At 40.2% G+C, this 19,868-nt stretch overlaps 1 long non-coding RNA gene across 1 annotated transcript in view; it reads right to left on the reverse strand.

Annotated features, from left to right (window-relative positions):
- Positions 1-334: 334 nt before the first annotated feature.
- The window catches only part of LOC122556002, a 106,165-nt gene continuing 86,631 nt past the window's right edge, over positions 335-19,868 (reverse strand). Inside the window, exons 2-3 of the long non-coding RNA XR_006313422.1 lie at positions 12,714-12,902; positions 335-847 (exon numbers count right to left, since the gene is read on the reverse strand). This is a non-coding gene — a long non-coding RNA (uncharacterized LOC122556002). The remainder of the gene's footprint in view (positions 848-12,713; positions 12,903-19,868) is intronic.

The following is a 19,868-nucleotide window of genomic DNA, read 5'->3' on the forward strand; positions in this document are numbered from 1 at the left end:
GGAAGGGGAGGGAAGAGTCTGAGACGGTCCAGGGAAATTTGAGGTCGGGGTGGAAGGTGTTGGTAAAGTGGATGAACTGTTAAACCTCCTCGTGGGAGCACGAGGCAGCGCCGATGCAGTCATTGATGTAGCAGAGGAAAAGGTGGGGGGTGGTGCCAGTGTAGCTGCGGAAGATGGACTGTTCCACATATCCTACGAAGAGGCAGGCATAGCTGGGGCCCATGGGAGTGCCCATGGCTACTCCTTTGGTTTGGAGGAAGTGGGAGGATTGGAAAGAGAAGTTGTTCATAGTGAGGACCAATTCAGTCAGTCGAAGGAGGGTGTCAGTGGAGGGGTACTGATTGGTACGGCGGGAAAGGAAGAAGCGGAGGGCTTTGAATCTTTTGTGATGGGAGATGGAGGTGTACAGGAACTGGATGTGTAATTCCTATACAAAAAGAGATATATACTATACCACTAAAGTTGAAAGATTTCTTTATGCTATCAGACATGTCTGTGAAACTCCTTGACAGGATTTTCAATATCTCATATAACGATTTGCAAAGTCAAGGGATTGCTTCTCACAGCTCCACATTTGCACACCAGAACTGAGAAAGTACAGTATCTTCGTTGTCCCTTCCAATGCAGTGCAACAGTGAGTTGTGTAACATTGTCCCATTGTCCATCAGTGCCTGCACTCAAATGTTAAGTGAATTACTATATGCTGACAGGTCCAGCTCATGTTTAAAATGCAGTCCCCAGGTTCAGTGTTGGTGACAGAGAGTGATGAAGCATGTGACAGTGCTACTTCAATTCAATTTTCCTTCTCTGAGGTAACTCCTTAAGAGAGCTCTGGCTCCAGAAGTATCTAGAAGAGAGAGAAAAGTTTCAAAAGTCAGGATGACATGACCATGGGAAGACACAAATATTACTGCAATTTAATACACCAAACTGGCTAAGTGTGTGGTGTCCTGAAGATCAGTGAAGAGGCACAAAGAATGGTCAGAAACCTTACTGAATGAAGACCCAATCTTGCAAAGCCCAATGTGAATAATTCTGGCAAGATCACAAATTTCAATGGCTTGCTGCTCATTCAGCTCTCCAATTTAACCCCAGTTTTACTCTTCAATTAGGTATACAGCAACATTTAGTCCTGCAGGAAAAGATAGCAAAGAGTTTGTGGATGATTCCTGCAATGACAATGCAATCTGTAGAGTTTGTGATGGCAGTGCAGAAGCAGGAAGGGAGATGCAACAAACAGGAAAAAGAAAGATTAAATAGAGATAACTAAACGGTGTCAAGGGAGCAAGGAAATTGTGTGTGTGTGTTGTTACGAGATTTCTTAAGGATTGTTGTCATGTGTTATTAGAAGAGATTGACAAATAAAAGCAATATTTGCCCTTGCTACTCTTAGCATTTCCCTGGTTCTCAGGACAATTCACCTGGACCAATTAACTCTTTAAGTTTTGTTCATATTCATTTCTGGGATATGGGCATCGTTGGCTGGGCCAATATTTATTGCTCATTCCTAATTGCCTTGGAGAAGCTGGTGATCAGCTGCCTTGTTGAATCACACAGAGCTGTTAGGAAGGGAGTTCCATGGTTTTGACTCAGTGACAGTGAAGGAATAGTGATGTAGTTCCAAGTCAGAATGGTGTGTGGCTTGAAGGAGAAGTTGCAGAAGGTGATATTCCCATGCACCTGTATTCCTTGTGGTAGAGGTTGTAGGTTAAAAGGTGCTTTTGAAGATGCATTGGAGAGTTGTTGCAGTGTATCTTGTAGATGGTGCACATTGATGTCACTGTGCATTGGTGGTGGAGGGAGTGAATAATGGAAGCGGTGGATGAGATACCAATCAAGTGGGTTGCTTTGTTTTAGATGGTGTCAAGTTTTTTTTGAGTTGTTTTGGAGTTGCATTCATTCAGGCAACTGAGGAGTTTTCCATCAAACTCCTGACTTGTGACTAATAGATGGTGGACAGGCACTGGGGAGACAAGAAGTGAGTTACCTACTGCAGAGTCTCCGACCTGACCTTGGAGCCAATGTTTTCCTATGGCTGGTCCATTTCATTCTGTGTGGTGCTGGAAAAGCACAGCAGGTCAGGCAGCATCTGAGGAGCAGGAAAATCGACATTTCAGGCAAAAGCCCTTCATCAGGAAATGTCGATTTTCCTGCTCCTCAGATGCTGCCTGACCTGCTGTGCTTTTCCAGCACCACTCTAATCTTAGCTCTGATCTCCAGCATCTGCAATCCTCACTTTCGCCCATTTCATTCTGTGGTCAATGGTACCATGAGGATGTTGATAATGGGGGAATCAGCATTGATCATAGAGTCATAGAGTAACATGGTATTGATATAATATTGATCTTATCTGGGTCTTACTACATATGGACATGAACTGTTAGCGTATCTGTGGAGTTGTGAATGGTGCTCAATATCATGCAAACATCAGCAAACATTCCCAATTCTAATGATGGAGGGGAAGTCATTGATGAAGCAACTGAAGATTGTTGTGCCGAGAGGACATTACCCTGAGGAAATCCTGCAAAGATGTCCTGGACTAGGATGATTGACCTCCAACAAGCACAACCTTCTTCCTTTATGCCAGGTATGACTCTAACCTAAGAGTGTCTCCCAGCCCTCCTCCCAAAAAGAGTCTAGTGGCTGTTCTTGTGGCAGTGAATCATAGAATCCCTATAGAATCATAGAATCCCTACATTGTGGAAACAGGCCATTAGGCCCAACAACCACCCAGACCCATTCCCCTACCTTGTTTACCTACATTTACCTATACCTAATGTACCTAACCTACGCACCCCTGAACACAATCAACAATTTAGCATGGCCAATTCGCCTAACATTCAGATTGCCAGGAAACAGGAATTCCCTCTTCACCTCTACCAGAAGCACCTCCAGGGAGGTTCCTGAGCAAAACGGTACCTGTCTCCTAATCAGTTATCAGAAGATTTTTTTCTTTCACAAACCTGCAAACAAAACAAGTTACAGGTGAATTTCGGGTGGCACAGTGGCTTAATCGTTAGCACTGCTGTCTCAGCTAGGCCACTATCTCAGTTGAGGTTGGTTAAGTCTGGTATGGTGTCCTTTGTCAATCAACAAGAAAAATAACTGTCCTCCTTTCCACCAGCCCTTCCACTAATGCCTCCTTGTTCCAAGCTACCTTGCATTTCTGGGCCATTTTCTTCAGGATAACATTGCAACTCTACTGTGGGAAGGGCAATGTCTCACTTGCAGTATCTAAAGAACTATGAAACTGGGGTTTAAATATGGCTGCAGCAGTGTCAACATTGCAAGGTCATGGCAGTGGTGAACATGTCCACCTCTCCTGCCCTACAGCTCATGAGACGGGCACCAGGGAGGCCAAATGTATAATTAATGAGCTGAAGAGCAGACAATCATATGGGAAACGTCAACCTGGGGCATGGCAGACCACCCACCATTATTCTCACTAAAGGAAAAAACACTTTGCCAAACAAAAGGCAAAATCCAGTCCCCAATTTGAACTCTTGGTGGGAATCTAGGGTGGAGGGCTAAACAGGACAATGATCTGGGACCAGAAGATTTAAATTACCTAATCCTGGTGCAAGTTGAAAGTCAGCAGGAATGATGTTCATGTTAGAGCAAAACTGAGAGCAATTTCTGCAGTAAATGTCGACAAAAATGAGTTTTGCGGTGGTGCTCATGAGCTGAATGCAGCCAAGGAGACTTTCTGGTTTCTGGTTTAAACACATTTCTGAGTTTCACTACATCTGACCCATCTGACACCTTAAAAGGGTCACATTTCACTCAGCTCTGAGGTAAAATGGCAACAACATACAAAAAATTTAAATACTTATGGTGATAGGGAGGGAAAGTGGAGTGGACCTAAAAGATTAACAATCCTCAAATTCAGTGTTGGAGCAGGCTTGAACGACCATAGAGCCTACTCCTTTTACTATTTCTAACATTTTTATAATGTTGATGTCAAATTCAGGTGGATAAACTTCACAATCTTAAAAACCAAGAAATTAAAATGTTGGTGCAAGAGCTGCAGAAATGCAATGGCTTCTGCACAGCCTCGACTTTAATTCCCACCATGTTCCTGCCAGATAAGTGGACTAAATCACCCTTTAAATGTGTCACTTTAGGATGACTTGACAGGAACTGTACCATTGATTTCACAGACTTTAATCCTCTATCTCTTATGCTTTCTGATGAAATGCCGGTGTCATCTGATGAAACTTGGAAAATACTACATGTGAGTAGGCTGCAAGCCACCACAACAATATTGAAATGGAAGCAGCGTGACTGTGCAATGCAAATGCATAGACCAGCAACTGAAACTCAATAGCAATTTCACATAATTCACCTTATAGCACCTTTCCATAAAAATGCATTTCAAACTGTTTCAGAGATTAACATACTAACATGTTGAACTATGATAAAAGAAAAATTAGAAAAAGATTAGGTGGATTGGTCATGCTGAATTGCCATAGTGTCCAGGGATGTACAGGCTTGGTGGATTAGCCATGAGAGATGCAGGGTTTCAGGAATAGGATAAGGGGGTTGGGTCTGGGAGAGATATCCTTCCGAGGGTCAGTGTGGACCCAATGGGCTGAATGATTTGCTTCCATACTGGAGGAATTCTATGATCCTATAAGAATTAGCAGTGTTGGGAACAAACAATTTCAAAAGTTGGATTTTGAGGAGGATTTTGAAAAGTAAATGAGACTGTAGAAATGCAGAAACATTGAGGAGAAATTGCCAGATGATGAGGAAAGATGCATGAAGTCTATGGTTGGGATTTGGTGTTCCATGCAATATCTATGAATATCTTTAAGAGCGGTTGACTTCCTGGCCCACTAGTGAGAAAGCTTGCTGGAGTAAGATCCAAACAGTCACATAAGAGCTGACTGTGAGCTTCTCTGTGGATTACAAGCTTAAATAGTGCAGGGTTAATCTTAAGGGGCTCAATGACAAAAATATAGAACGTACAACAGTACAGCACAGGAACAAGCCCTCTTGCCCACCATGTCTATGCCAACCATGATGCCATTCTAAGCTAATCCCATCAGCCTGCACATGGTTCATGTCCCTCTCTTCTCTAGCTGTTCATGTGTCTGTCCAAATGCCACTGCTAATATATCTGTTTCTACCACCTACCACACTCTGTGTAAAAAAAATTCTACTCTGTGAAAAAGACTTTGACTATCCATCCTATCCATGCCACTCATAATTTTATATACTTCTCAGATCATCCCTCGGCTTCCTATACGCTAGTGAAACAGTCCAAATATGTTCAACCACCCTATAGCTAATACAATCCAATCCAGACAATATCCTGTTCTGAATAACAGTCACTGGACTTGAAACATTAATTCCACTTTCTCTCCACCCATGGTGCCTGGTCTGCTGAGTGTTTTCCAGCAGTTTCTGATTTTGTTTTAAATCCTGGTCAACCTCTTTTGCACCGTCTGCAAAGCCTCCACATCTTTCCTATAGTGGGGCAACCAGAACAGCACACAAAAACTCTAAATAAAATCCAACTGAAGTTTTATACAGACAAAAGTGAGGATTGCAGATGCTGGAAATCAGAGTCTAGATTAGAGTGGTGCTGGAAAAGCACAGCAGGTCAGGCAGCATCCAAGGAGCAGAAAAATCGATGTTTCAGGCAAAAGACCTTCATCAGGAATCAGGAATTCATGATTCCTGATGAAGGGCTTTTGCCCGAAACGTTGATTTTCCTGCTCCTCGGATGCTGCCTGACCTGCTGTGCTTTTCCAGCACCAATCTAATGTAGACATTGAAGTTTTATACAGCTGCAATATGACTTGCCAACATCTATACTTAATATCCCTACTGATGAAAGCAAATGCCGTGCGCCTCCTCTACCACCTTATTTACTTGTCTTGCCACTTTGAGGGAGTTTTGGACTTGGAAGATCCTGCCATTAACTGTATACTTTCCTCTCGTGTTTGAGCTCCCAAATGTATCACTTCATATTTGTCTGGATTAAATTCCATTTGTTATTTCTCTACTATCTACAACTTCCCCAATTTTTGTGTCATCTGTAAACTTACTGATCAGATCACCTATATTTTCAACTAAGTCATTTACATTTAATACAATCAACAAAAATCTGAACACTGATCCTTGCAGAGCATCACTGGTCATAGACTTCCAGTCAGAAAAACACCCCTTCACAATTACTCTCTGTCTTCAATGATCAAGCCAATTTTGTATCCAATTTGTCAATTCACCATGGATCCCACATGACTTAATCTTCTATCATGAGGGACCTTGTCAAATGCTTTAGTAAAGTCCATGTAGACAAATTCCACTGCCCTACCCTATCTTTGTTACTTCTTCAAAACACTCAATCAAGTTTGTGAGACAAGTCTTCACCAGCATAAAGAAGGTAAGTGGTTTTCTTTCAGGTCTCATAGGATTGGGCTTGTGGGGAAAGGGGGGTTTTGAGGCAAGGAAAGGTGCTGACTAGCTTTCATTGGCCACTCCCTCTCCATTCCATCCCATTCCTGATTGACCCCAGGTTGGGGCAATGGAGAAGCAGCTCCTTCCAAGCCACAAGCATGTCACCCTGTTTTCTAGTTTGGGAACCAGCTATTTCTCCTGCCTGCTGGCAAGGCAGGTAATCAGCTGGTGGTGAGTTGTGGCCCTTAAATGGCTTTTAATTGAGCACTTAAGAATTTTAATTGTTGGCAAGTTGAGAAGATCAGCTAATGGCCTTCGCTTAATTTGCGAGATGGTAAGAAAGGGGGGAGTGTCTCTCTCGAGCCAAGCTGCCCAAATATTTGCTCTTCTCACCACTTTCCCTGCCACCTCCAAAAACTATGGAATCCAAAGGTACTTTGCAGAGAGACCATTAGTTGGGGAAGATGGAGGAGTTGAGGATGAGACTATGAGAATAGCTGCAAAGGGCAGAGGAAACGTATCCAGTAGTAAATGAGCCATTGGTAATCTACATGAGCACTGGGATAAGAAAAGTTAATCATGTGACTAGGAGTTGGAACAAGAAGAGATGCAAAATACAGAAGGTAATGATTTATCAAGATAAATCTGTTAAAAGCTGGGGTGAAGAGAAGTTGAAAACTTTGCTGTGACATGGCTGGTCAAGACCAAAGTAGAACATGGGTAGTTCAGGCAGCCAATCGGGTAATCTTAATCTATAAAGATGAAGAAATGTCTTTCATCTTTGATGTTGAAGATTAACAGGAAATGAAGAAAGGGGCCAGAGGATGTGGTTTGTCATTGAGAGCAGGAACCTAAGGTTATCCATAGCTCCAAGATAATTTTGGAATAGTAAGAGCATTTCGATGGGGAGTAAAGAATGCAGTATTACTTCAGATAATTAAACCAGATCTGTGGCTAAACTATTAAACCAGTGGTCTGGTAAAAATACTCCAGCCTAAGAAAATGTTGTTAGTGGAGCCTGGTGGGAAATTAGAAGGGACAGGGAAAGTTGTTGAGTTCTTGGGATAAATAAATGGCTGGTAAAATGGCATTAATTCACATTTCTAATTAGTCTGAGAAAGTTGGTGGTGGACCTTTTCTGATTTGACCAGTAGCAGCATGACACAGAAGAATGGCTCATTAGGTCACTTCAGAGTAAATAATGTCAGCCTGCGGCTGAAGTCACATATCGCCTTTATTTGGTTATCTAAGATTAACACTCCAGTGACATAACCTCTCTTCTGCTGTAAACCCCAAGGTATCAACTGTGGTCAGGTGGTTTAAGTTCATTTTAACATGGACTACATAAAACCATGCAAAAATCAGGCTGTCTGAAAACTGCTAATTCAAAAATAAGATTTTTGCACAGCTTTGTAAAAGCATCTGGTTTCTGACACAAAACTAGTTCTAGAGAAAGTACCTACGAAGGGCCTGCACTTTACACTGTATATCAGTCTTTGGTCAATGTTTGTTAAACTGGAGTCACCCAGGGAATGTCCCTACAAGAGTGATTTCCTTAGAAATGATTGCAGTTGAGCATGAAAATGAGCCTATTTGATAAACACCAATGGGTAATCACTCTACTACATTTTACACAACATCACAGTGGAATGTATTTCTAAACAAATTGCTTTTCTTATCCCTTTATAAACACATTTCCTTTAATTTGTTCTTTAACTGACATGAGTGTTTGTTTATCTCTTCAGAGACAAAGGAAAAACTGGTGCACCTGGGTCTTTGAAACTGAGGGTTTAAAATTCAGAATTATGTGTGACAGAGTATGAGGAAAAGAGATGTTATAGGAAGCTCTTTTTACTCCATTATACTTTGGATTATAAATAAGCATGTGAAAAGATAAAATACACATAATATTTTTAAAAACCATTCTCTCACTAAAATATTGGTATTTATTGGAGGGTGTGTTCACGGAAGATATACGAAGAATAGATTAAATTCAGATTTGAAACAATATTTTTCTAACACTGATGTTAAATGCAAGACTCAGTATTTAAATAATAGACAATTTATATAACCTGTAGCAGTTTTATCTTTCAGCAACCATATAAGTTTTTGTTTATTTTTCAAATATAATGCAAGTTTCTTGTGTATATCACAAGCTCTATGAAATAACTCAGTAGCTAATTAGGCCTTTTACAAAACTAGGAAAGAAGGGAATATTTGAATTTATTTCTGCACTTCTTCTCTAGTTTAGCAGGAAATGCTGAAATCTTGAAGTTTGCTACGAGGAAATATTTTTAATTCAACTTCTTGAACCACCACAGTGCAGGATGACTGAGGAGGCTAGTCTTAGCTCCATAGGTTTTTTCACAGTGGAAACATATTGTGGTCAGGGAAATGGATTTCACAGCCCCAGGTTAGATACATCGACAGCTCTGATAGGGAGGGAGTTCCAGAAATTTGGCCCAGGAAGGGTAGCTCCAAATCAAGGCAATGTAGAATTTGAAGCCTTGGCAAGTTGCTATGGTGGAAGAGTGTGGTGCTGGAAAAGCATATCCAGTCAGGCAGCATCCATGGAGCAGGAAAATTGACGTTGCGAGCATAAGCTCTTCATCAGGAATCCTTCTGCTCAAAACGTTGATTCTCCTGATCCTCAGATGCTGCCTGACCAGCTGTGCTTTTTTAGCACTGCACTCTTCAACTCTGATCTCCAGCATCTGCTTCCTCACTTCCTCCAAGTTGCTATGGTGTATCATTGACAATTCCTCAGAATCAAGGATGAATTCCATTCGACCTGAGAAGTCATCAGATGACTGAGGAGGCTAATCTTAGCTCCATAGGTTTTTCCACAGTGGAAACATATTGTTGTCAGGGAAATGGATTTCACAGCCCCAGGTTAGTTTCCTTCTCCTTCCTCAACAACCACCATTCCACCTCATGTTCAAACTGATGAGCCTTAAACTGGCTAGTGTAGTGATGTTGCCGTGCTGAACAGTCAACAGCATTCTCCTCCCAATTAGTGATGTCTCTGTGCTGTAAGGTGATCTGGAACATATCCGTCTATCTTTACTCTCAGCTGCCCTTTAAGCATTAGCCAACACAGAACTGGGAGGAGAGAACCATCCAAGGAAGGTGATATTTGGTACCCAGATGCAATGGCCCATCTCTCACAAGTGGTTCTTCAGGAGCAAGGCTTAAATATTGGTAAACATAGCTTTCAGTTGGAGATCACTTCATCTTAAAACCAAAATAAACCTTAATATAATTTAACAAGTCAGATTTCCATCAGGGATCTGACTTGTCTGGTAATAACATTAGCTAGGGATCATAACACTGAATACACAGCCTCTGACTACTCTGACAAACATGGTATTTGTGGAAATGGCACAGAACATGAGGGAGAGATAGATAATTCAGGGGTAAGAACATTCAAGCTGATCATCATTTCAAACTGAGGGGAGCAATAATCATTCCAGCACTGCAAAGGTAAGAGTTTGAGGTTAGAAGCTTATCTCAGCAAGAACTCTGACAATTATAGCCCTGGGAGATCTTGTGGCTCAATTGGATGTCTGCCTGTCTTTGAGCCAGAAGGACCCCGATTTATGTCGCGTTTGATAACTTTCTGGTCTTTGGAGGAGTGTTTATGACACAATTTGACAGGTTTTTCTTCAGTTTGCAGAACATTGTTCAAGGAGAGAAAAGAATATTAACTCTTCTATATTTCTCTGAGGAACATGTGGTCATTCATTTATAGAACATCTGTATTTTTTTTTAAATTTACTTGCAGGACCTGGGTGTCACTGGCTGGGCCAGCATTTATTGACCATCCATAGGTGCCCTTGAAAAGGTGATGGTGACGTGCATCTTGAACCACTGCGGTCCGTCTGCTGCATGTAGACCCACAATGCCTTTAGGGAGAGACTTTCAACTCAATGACAGTGAAGGAACATGATGTTAATGATGTCAGAAATCAGCCAGACTGTCCGAGCAACTGCCAAAGTCCAAAATCACAGTTAGGCCTCAAAGTCTGAAGCAACCAAAAGTTGCTGACCACAGCCAAGTCAAAAATACCACATGAGTAATAATGGTATCCCATCAGCTTTGCTGAAGTTACTGTGAAAGTAACTTGTCAGTCTAGTTAAGCTTCTTTTGAGAAAGATGCAATGAATTGATACCTAGGTGAGAAATAAATTCAAGCCAATTTTTGTGTTTGGCATTAAATTAATTGTCTTGACTACATTTGGCACTTTGGATTTCAGTGCTTTTTCCACAACATTTTGATATAATGATATTATCTTTGATATCATATTGATATAACTTATTATCAGTAAACTATTGATATTCAAGTTGTCTTACTGAATTCAATATTAAGGAATATTATAGATACTTCTGTGCCATATATTTCAAAAGGATCAAGAGATTGGCAATAGTGACTGTTAAAATGGAAGACGTTGGTGCCACTCCTCAGTGTAGCAGAATTTGCAGAATGCTGAAAATGCTACTCCAACAACTGAGCTTTGTTTATTTCTAGTAGTATTGCATTTTAGCAATGCATTGTTCAAATCCTCCATCACCTTCAGCTACAGCCAGTTCCTCTTACTCAGATGATAGCATCTGTTACCCTGCCACTTTCAGCTATAGAACATAGAACATAGAAAAATACAGCGCAGTACAGGCCCTTTGGCCCTCGATGTTGCGCCGATCCAAGCCCAACTAACCTACACTAGCCCACTATCCTCCATATGCCTATCCAATGCACGTTTAAATGCCCATAAAGAGGGAGAGTCCACCACTGCTACTGGCAGGGCATTCCATGAACTCACGACTCGCTGAGTAAAGAACCTACCCCTAACATCTGTCCTATACCTACCCCCCCCTTAAACTTCTGGTTTAAAGGGCATTTATTTCATGAGGCCTGACTGGTAAGGCAGACAAGCTCAGAACATGGATTGGCTCTGGAGACTGGGATATTATAGCCATAACAGAAACATGGCTGAGAGAAGGGCAGGACTGGCAGCTCAGTGTTCCCAGATACAGAGGGTGCAGGCGTGACAGAAAGACATGTAAGTGAGGAGGGGGAGTTGCCCTTTTGATAAGGGAGAACATAACAACAGTGCTCAGAGAGGATATTCCTAAAGAGTCATTTAATGAGGCTATATGGTTAGGAGTTAGAAAGAAGAAGGGGGCGGTCACTTTGTTGGGACTGTATTACAGACTCGCAAATAGCCAGCGGGTATGAGAAGAGCAGCTGTGTAGAGAGATCCAGGTCATTTATAAAAATGACAAACAGCAATGGTCCCAAAATAGATCCTTGCGGAACACTGCTAGTGACGGCACTCCATGAAGAAACTTTGCCATCAACTACTACCCTCTGTCTTCTTCCATCCAGCCAATTCCTAATCCAAACCTCCAACTCACCCTCAATGCCATACCTCCGTATTTTTTGCAGTAGCCTACCATCGGGAACCTTATCAAACGCCTTACTAAAATCCATATACACCACATCTACCGCTTTACCCTCATCTACCTCCTTAGTCACTTTCTCAAAGAATTCAATAAGGTTTGTGAGGCACGATCTGCCCTTCACAAAACCATGCTGACTATCCTTGATCACGTTATTCCTATCCAGATGTTCATAAATCCTATCCCTTACAATTCTCTCTAAGACTTTGCCCACAACAGAAGTGAGACTCACTATAGTTATTATCAGGCAGGATACTACACTAATATAACATGTTCTGTGAGGAACTTTATAGGGAGATCTCAGGGACCTAAACGTTTGCTTAATAAGTGTGATAGTCAAGTTCCTGAACTGTTATGAAATAGTGAAATTGCAAAAGAGTAAGCTTTATTCTGAAGCAACCATTCCAGAAAACTGAAATAGTGGGGAACTGATTGGCTATTACAAGATATTACAGGATTTTGTGATAATTGTCTATGAAAATGGCATTTGTTTATATCGTCCTTCCATTGCAATCACACACTTTTCTTATGATACGAGCTAACAGCATATTCTCTGCTACCTTAATGGCTATTTAAGTGCAGTCTGTAATTCCCTGGATGCAACAGAACTCAGTCAATGCCAAATATTCCAAACCTCTCTCCTATTAAGTGCTGGTGTCCGTAAATTGAAGTATTAGTTGACCCTTCCAAACAGAACATGGATGTCTGGCTTGGTACAGCAGTGTACTGAGTATCTTGAGGTGCATTAGCCAGATAAATTAAGACATGTGCTGACTTTGACTACCTCTGTCCTGGGCTAGCAGCAATAGGTCACAGTGCATGAGAAGATCATGATCAGCAATAACCTGCTTGGTGAATGGCCGTCTCAGCGATATGCAGGCAAATAACTGTTATCCTTCGGAATCTGTGAGCACAGAAGGGCCTCAAGAATTAGCTCTCATCTCCCTTCACCTCCTGTATTCTGACATGTCCACTTGCTGCTCATACTGATTGTTGAGGATTGTGCTCCTCCTCTTCCTCTGCTGCTCCTCCATCTAAAGAAATGAATTAAAAATGGGAGCATAATAGATTATGGAAGCTTAGTCTGAGTGAGCAATTAAAAGACAATCAAAAGCAAGTAATTTTTAAGTTAAAAAACATCTTGGAAATCCACTAAGCATATTAGCACATGATTCCTAAAGTCTTAAAACCTGTTGCTTACAGTCACTTACATATTGCTTTCAGTCAATGAATCAGACAGTGCCTGAAGGCAATTCTGAGAGGTTTTGTACAACAAGTTGGGTTAATTAAAAATTACACTTAAGATCCAATAAGCACCTCAGTCACCCAAATAAAATCAAGTTTAAATGAATACCAGCACGATTACAGTGGAGTCTGAGCTATGAGTGAATTTCAGCAAATTAAATACTCAAGTTCCCTCTCTCAGCACTCCTCCCTTCCCTCCAGGCAAAGTGGATAAAAAAATTATACCAATATTTCAAAAAGGTACATCTTTACATTTTCAATACTACCTGTTTCTCTAATGGCTGTTGGGATGTACAAACATTATTTCTATCAGAGGAAGAAAACAAAAAAATTAGAAATTGTGCTTATTTCTGGTAGCAAACTATTGACAGCAGTCCAAAGCTCAACCTCGACTAAAATTATCTTGGCTTAATGTGAACTTTACATTCTATCTTCACCAAGGTTTATGTCATAGGTTTCTGCTCTATGGGATGTAAATTCTAAAATATATTTTTATCTAAGTTTTATTATGAGGAATACAATAAAAATTACATTTTCATTAATTGAACTTCTCCTTGAGCTTTTGCTCCGTGTGAGATAATATAAGAATGACTTATTTTGGAGTGTTTTTACTTAACAGTTCTATGTGTTGCAGTTTTCCTCTTCCTATGAGGCCTTCCATCGCAACACACCCTCACCTGATTTCACCTGATGAATGAGCAGAGCTCCGAAAGCTTATGATTCCAAATAAACCTGTTGGATTTATAACCTGGTGTTTTGGACTTCTGACTTTATCCACCCCAGTCCAACATTGGCACCTTCACATCACACACCCTCAGTCAGCCAGGAAGGATGGTTCAGTTTACAGACCTTCACTACAAATGCTGTGGATCAGTGCTGATGATGGGAAACAAGGAAACTATCAATTTGCTTTCAATATGGTAAGGTGCTCAATTTACCAGAAATTATTGTACTATAGTGGATCAACGTACTAAGATCGCATTTATGATACAGACGTATTTTGAGTGAATATTTTGAAATGAAGTCTGAAGTTTTCATTCACACATAATTGTTTGTTAATGTAAGCATTGGTAAATGAAGCTTCATCCCCTCAGCCTATTGATTTACACTGCAATATGTGTTATATGGACACATAGAGAAAGTGAGAACAGCAGATGCTGGAGATCAGGGTCAAAAGTGTGGCGCTGGAAAAGCACAGTAGGTCAGGCAGCATTTAAGGAGCAAGTGAGTCAATGTTTTGGGCATAAGACCTTCATCAGTAAATTGGGTTTGGGGGGGGTGGGTGGGATGGGGGGAAGGTAGCTGGGAATGCCAAAGGTAAATGAAGGTGGAGAGTGATGGTGATAGGTCAGAGGAAAGGATGGAGTGGATGGGTGGGAAGGAAGATGGACAGGTAGGACAGTTCAAGAAGTTGATGCTGAGTTGGAGGGTTGGATCTGGGATGAGATGGAGTAGGGGAGATTAGGAAACTGGTGATTTCTATATTAGCCTATTACATATGAGCAACTAAGTACAAGTTACACTATATACTTTGTTACAGGAGGATCTGTCTGGTGAGTGTTACTCCTTTAAGGTCCTAAGCTGTTCTCTCATCAAAACTGTATGATATCATCCTGGTGAGTGGTGCTTAAAGAATTCCTTAGCATTAACCCTTTCAGAGTCATACACTCTATTGCAACAAATGGAATTGCAGTTATCACTTTACACATAGGGGATGTTTAAACTAAACTTATCCTGCAACTTTAATTTGTAAGTACAAAGAATCACAATCACACTGGAACCACTGAGCAGTCCTTACCAGCACAGTTCTATTTAACTAGATTTTGTACCTTGTTTTCACCTTTTACAGTTCAAATAGGCTTTTTGCTGACTTTCTGAAAGCTGCTTTGACACTTCTAGACTACAGTGGTCAAGATCTTCAGTTATTCATAGGTCAATGTAACCACAAACGCCCTTAATCAATCAGTCGTGCCTGAATATGATGTCATCTACATTTTCAAGGACCTTTTAGACTTTGTCAGCTTGTCGGTATCATGGCCCAAAGAGAATGTAAATGGCTGCTGTCAGGACTTTTAAAGGCTTTTCAAGTAAAAGTCATGGGCTGGAAAGGAATGTTAAAGTTTAACTAGATACACAATAAAGACATGTGGCAGCTTTTCTAATAGCTGGAGGACATAGCCTGAAGCATTTTACAACACCATATTGCCAAAGCGTGCTTAATGTTGTAGACTCTGTCATGTGTTACATTTAATACTACAAAATTAAATGTAAAAATCAGTTATCCAAGAAAATATTATTTTTTCCACAACAATAATGGTTTAGATAGAAACAGACCATCTCAAAGACAATATGAAATATTACACCAAATTGCATTAATTAATTTAACTCCAACTTTATTATACATTTTCAATAATTAACTAATTCATTCACTTTTCCATGTTTAATCATACATTGAGGGCAGTAGGTTGTTTTAATGTAACAACACTGATATTGGAAATCTGAGATCTACTTAGTTCATGTAATGGCTATTCAGATTCAAAAAAATTAATAAAGCAGAACTGATTACAAAGGTATTATCAATCAATCATGAAAATGTAAGACTATTGTTCTGTTGTGCATTTCAACTAAACATATTTTCCATTTACTTTGAAAGTGCATAATCAACTTGCAGCCATTTCAACTTGAAGTACAGATAGTAGTGTTCTTAGAAACTGAACTGATAGAACTTCCATATCTTTCTGGAAAGATAGCATAAAATGTAATTTAATTCTGTCACTTGCAATTCAAATACATCTGAAAATGTTTATTAAATCAACAAATTTACCAAAATAAATTATTCAAACATATTGAAGTATTAAAATCTTTTGTGTTTATTCCAGTAAAAGAATAAGCATTTGCTGAATGCAATAACACAGCAAACAACCGAGTGTACTCTCCCCTGATCCCTGACCCTATGTAGCTTGGGGTCATTGACCAGTGACATGTGACCTGCAGAAGTTAATTCCCACAGAACAATAGCAAGGTCCAGCTATGGTCTTATTCTATTACATTTTGATACTAAATTAATTGTTTGTTTTCTCACAGTCTAGATGTGTCTGACCCTTCAGGCCAAGTCCAAAAGTAACTGGAAATATATGTTACAATTGTATGTTCAAGTGAAGGTCCCCAAAAGGATTTAATATTCAAATGATTACCTTATTTGATTTTTGTCAATGAGATAAAAATTCTTCCCTTGAAATCAACCATGCTCAGTTTTATCAAGCGCGACTATAGATAACCAATTAATTCCACATTTATAACTAATTCCTATTCCCACAATTTTTTTTACCAGATACAGAGCATAAGAATGGAAAGAAGATGAATTATCTTGACATGTGGAAAATACATTATCAGATTGTGACTATATAATCATCCTATTGTACAAAAGAATTCTCACAATTGTCTCTATTCAAAGACCTAAACTTTATTTGCCAAATTGCTGAGATTAGAACAATCACTGCTTTCATGGATTTCAAGTAGAGTCAAATATTTTTTTCTCTCTGTGCATTGCTAAAATTTAAATATCACAAGACATCCAAAGGTTTTCGGTTTCAAATCTTGGATATTCATCAGATGGATCAAAAATGCCTGCTAGTTTCATAGAGATTCTAATTTATACTTAATTGCCTTCTTGAGGTTTTGTATTATCTCCTTGATTGACAATGGGAGGTGTGTGGTTGACAACTGAGGTTTGTTACTGGTTGATGTGGGTCTAAGATACCAGATGGTAACATTCTGACTTTCAGTACAACTCCCTTTATGAAGTTTCCCACTTTACAATTGCTGATGATTAAATGCACTTTGTTTCTTGTTGTCTTTTCATTTAAAAATGTCACATATTTAACAAGGAGAAACAACTGCAGATGCATCCACACAACAACAAAATAAAGACAATAAAGCTTTTTGAGCAATTATGAATTCACAGCACCTATCATGAAAGTCAGACCTCCTAACAGCATGTGTGTTATGGCTAAAAGACGTAAAATATTAAATCATCAGGTTTAGGAATCAGATTGCCAGTAATAAATATCCAATTGTATAGGGATATTATGTGTCTCTTACAAATGCCCTCCTGAATACAGTAACTCTCTATTGGAGTCATGGCCATATCAAAATAAACTTCTGATAATTACTGAAAAAATTTTGACTTGTTTTGTGTAGTTATCTATGAGGGAGGATCATGATTGAGTTAATTTCTCCTGACGCAATATCCATAATTGTGCAACATAGCTGAAATGAGCAATAGGAGCCTTTTCTAATATTCCCTTTTCTTAACTTAGAACATGACTCTAATTGCAGCACACTCAACATCTGCCAACCCACCCCCATCTCAACATCCCCAATACAGAAAATGAAAAAAACAAATCAGTGATGACAACCTAGGAATGGACCTAAAGCCTCTCTACTTTGTTTAACTGATTATCATACCGTATGATGGATTTCATCACAGTGGTTTCCAGATATACATGTGTGTTATCATATACCATATCAGATATATAAGCAAAGCTGAGAGTAAAGCTGTGCATTTAATGCAGGTCAAAAATGTTTGAATGCACTTCCTCTGCTAGAGGTGTGAATGCATGTTTCTCCAATAGCAGGAAGTGTCCCTGCATGTTTGCTCACAGTACAAGAGCCTATCCACTATCTAGAAATACAGATGAAATTAGCACCAGTCTAAATGACACAACCTGTAGGCAACTTGCCTGTTGAGAGGGCAGGAAATTTAGTACGGCAGCTGCAACTCAGAAACCTTGTATTGCAGTGAGCAGGACATCATTAGGGAAACAGCTTTGAAGTAAGTATCTAGGTTCTCTGATGCAACAGTGAAAATGCAGATTGAACAAATGGCCTCTTTCGTGATGGGAGATTTGTGCCAAGACAATAGGCATAGAGATTGCTGACAAAAGATTTGAACACTGCTTGTGATGTCACAAGAACCTGGCTACAGTACAGAAGAAAAGCAATGTTAGCAACACTCCCCCTTACTCTCTGCACAGCCCTGCAAAATCTTGCTTAAGACGAACCATTATGAGTTATTGTCTTTCTAGTTTCCCATGCTTATTTATCAATTAAGCATTGGGCACTTAATACACCTCCTTTTACTTGAAATCGCACCCTCAAAACTTACTGCTGCTTCACAACACATAGTCATAGAGTCAGAGAGTCCTACAGCACAGAGACAGGCCCATTGGCCTAAACTGGTCCATATCGAACAAAATGTCCATCCTCGCGAACCCCATTTCCCTGCACTTGGCCCATATCCTTCTAATCCTTTCCTATCCTTGTATTTGTCTAAATTCCTTCTAAATGTTCTAAATGTATCCACCTCAACCACTTCCACTGACAGCTCATTCCATATGCATAACACCGTCTGTGTAAAAAAAGTTGCTCCTCGGGTTCCCTTTTATTCTTTTCTCTCTAACCTTAAACTGATGTCATAGAACATAGAAAAATACAGCGCAGTACAGGCCCTTTGGCCCTCGATGTTGCGCCGATCTAAGCCCACCTAACCTACACTAGCCCACTATCCTCCATATGCCTATCCAATGCCTGTTTAAATGCCCATAAAGAGGGAGAGTCCACCATTGCTACTGGCAGGGCATTCCATGAACTCACGACTCGCTGAATAAAGAATCTACCCCTAACATCTGTCCTATACCTACCACCCCTTAATTTAAAGCTATGCCCCCTCGTAATAGCTGTCCTCTAATCCTCGATTCTCCAACCCTGGGGAAAAAGGCTGAGTGCATTCACCCTATCCATGCCTCTTATAATCTTATATGCATCTATAAGGTTCCCCCTCAGTCTCCTATACTCTAAAGAAAAAAGTCCTCGCTTGTCAAACCTCTCCTTGTAGCTCAGAGCATTGAGTCCTGGCAACATCCTTGTAAATTTCTTCTGTACTCTTTCCAGGTTAATAACACCCTTCCTATAACAAGGTGACCAAGACTGCAAACAATACTCCACACTGTAGGCTCACCAACGTCCTGTATAACTGTAACATAACTTCCCAAATTCTATACTCTCATTGCTCTCATTACTTGACACCATCCAAGACAAAGCAGCCCAATTGATTGGCGCCACATCCACAAACATTCACTCCCTTCACCACCAACACTCAGTCACAGCAGTGTGTACCATCTTCAAAATGCACTGCAGAAATTCACCATGGCTCCTTCACACCTCCAAACCCATGACTTCTGTATCCAGAAGGACAAAGACTACCATCTGTAAATTCCCCTCTAAGCCATTCAGCATCCTGACTTGAAAATATATTACCATTCCTTCCATACCTCTGGGTTGGAAACCTAGAATACCCTCCCTAAAGACATAGTGGGTGTGTCTACACCAAAACTGAAAAATGTGTTGCTGGAAAAGCGCAGCAGGTCAGGCAGCATCCAAGGAGCAGGAGAATCGATGTTTTGGGCATAAGGAGAGCAGTGGTTTGAGAAGGCAGCTTAACACCACCTCACTCCAATTGTCCCCCTTTCTCACCTTAATTTATACCCATTTTACATTTCGTTTGGCTCTTGAACACACATTATATTCAGAACAAAATAAATGAAGAAATAACACAAATAGTGGTTCATGGAAACAATCTTAGAGTCATTACAGAGGCATTTTAAAGGACATCCAGCTAGGAGCTCTATATTCAGTGTTGTGTGATTTTTCAAAAGGACAATCCGGAAGAAAACAATGGTTGGGTAACTTTGTTA

This window comes from Chiloscyllium plagiosum, chromosome 13 (assembly GCF_004010195.1).
Source record: "Chiloscyllium plagiosum isolate BGI_BamShark_2017 chromosome 13, ASM401019v2, whole genome shotgun sequence".
Classification (NCBI taxonomy): domain Eukaryota; kingdom Metazoa; phylum Chordata; class Chondrichthyes; order Orectolobiformes; family Hemiscylliidae; genus Chiloscyllium; species Chiloscyllium plagiosum.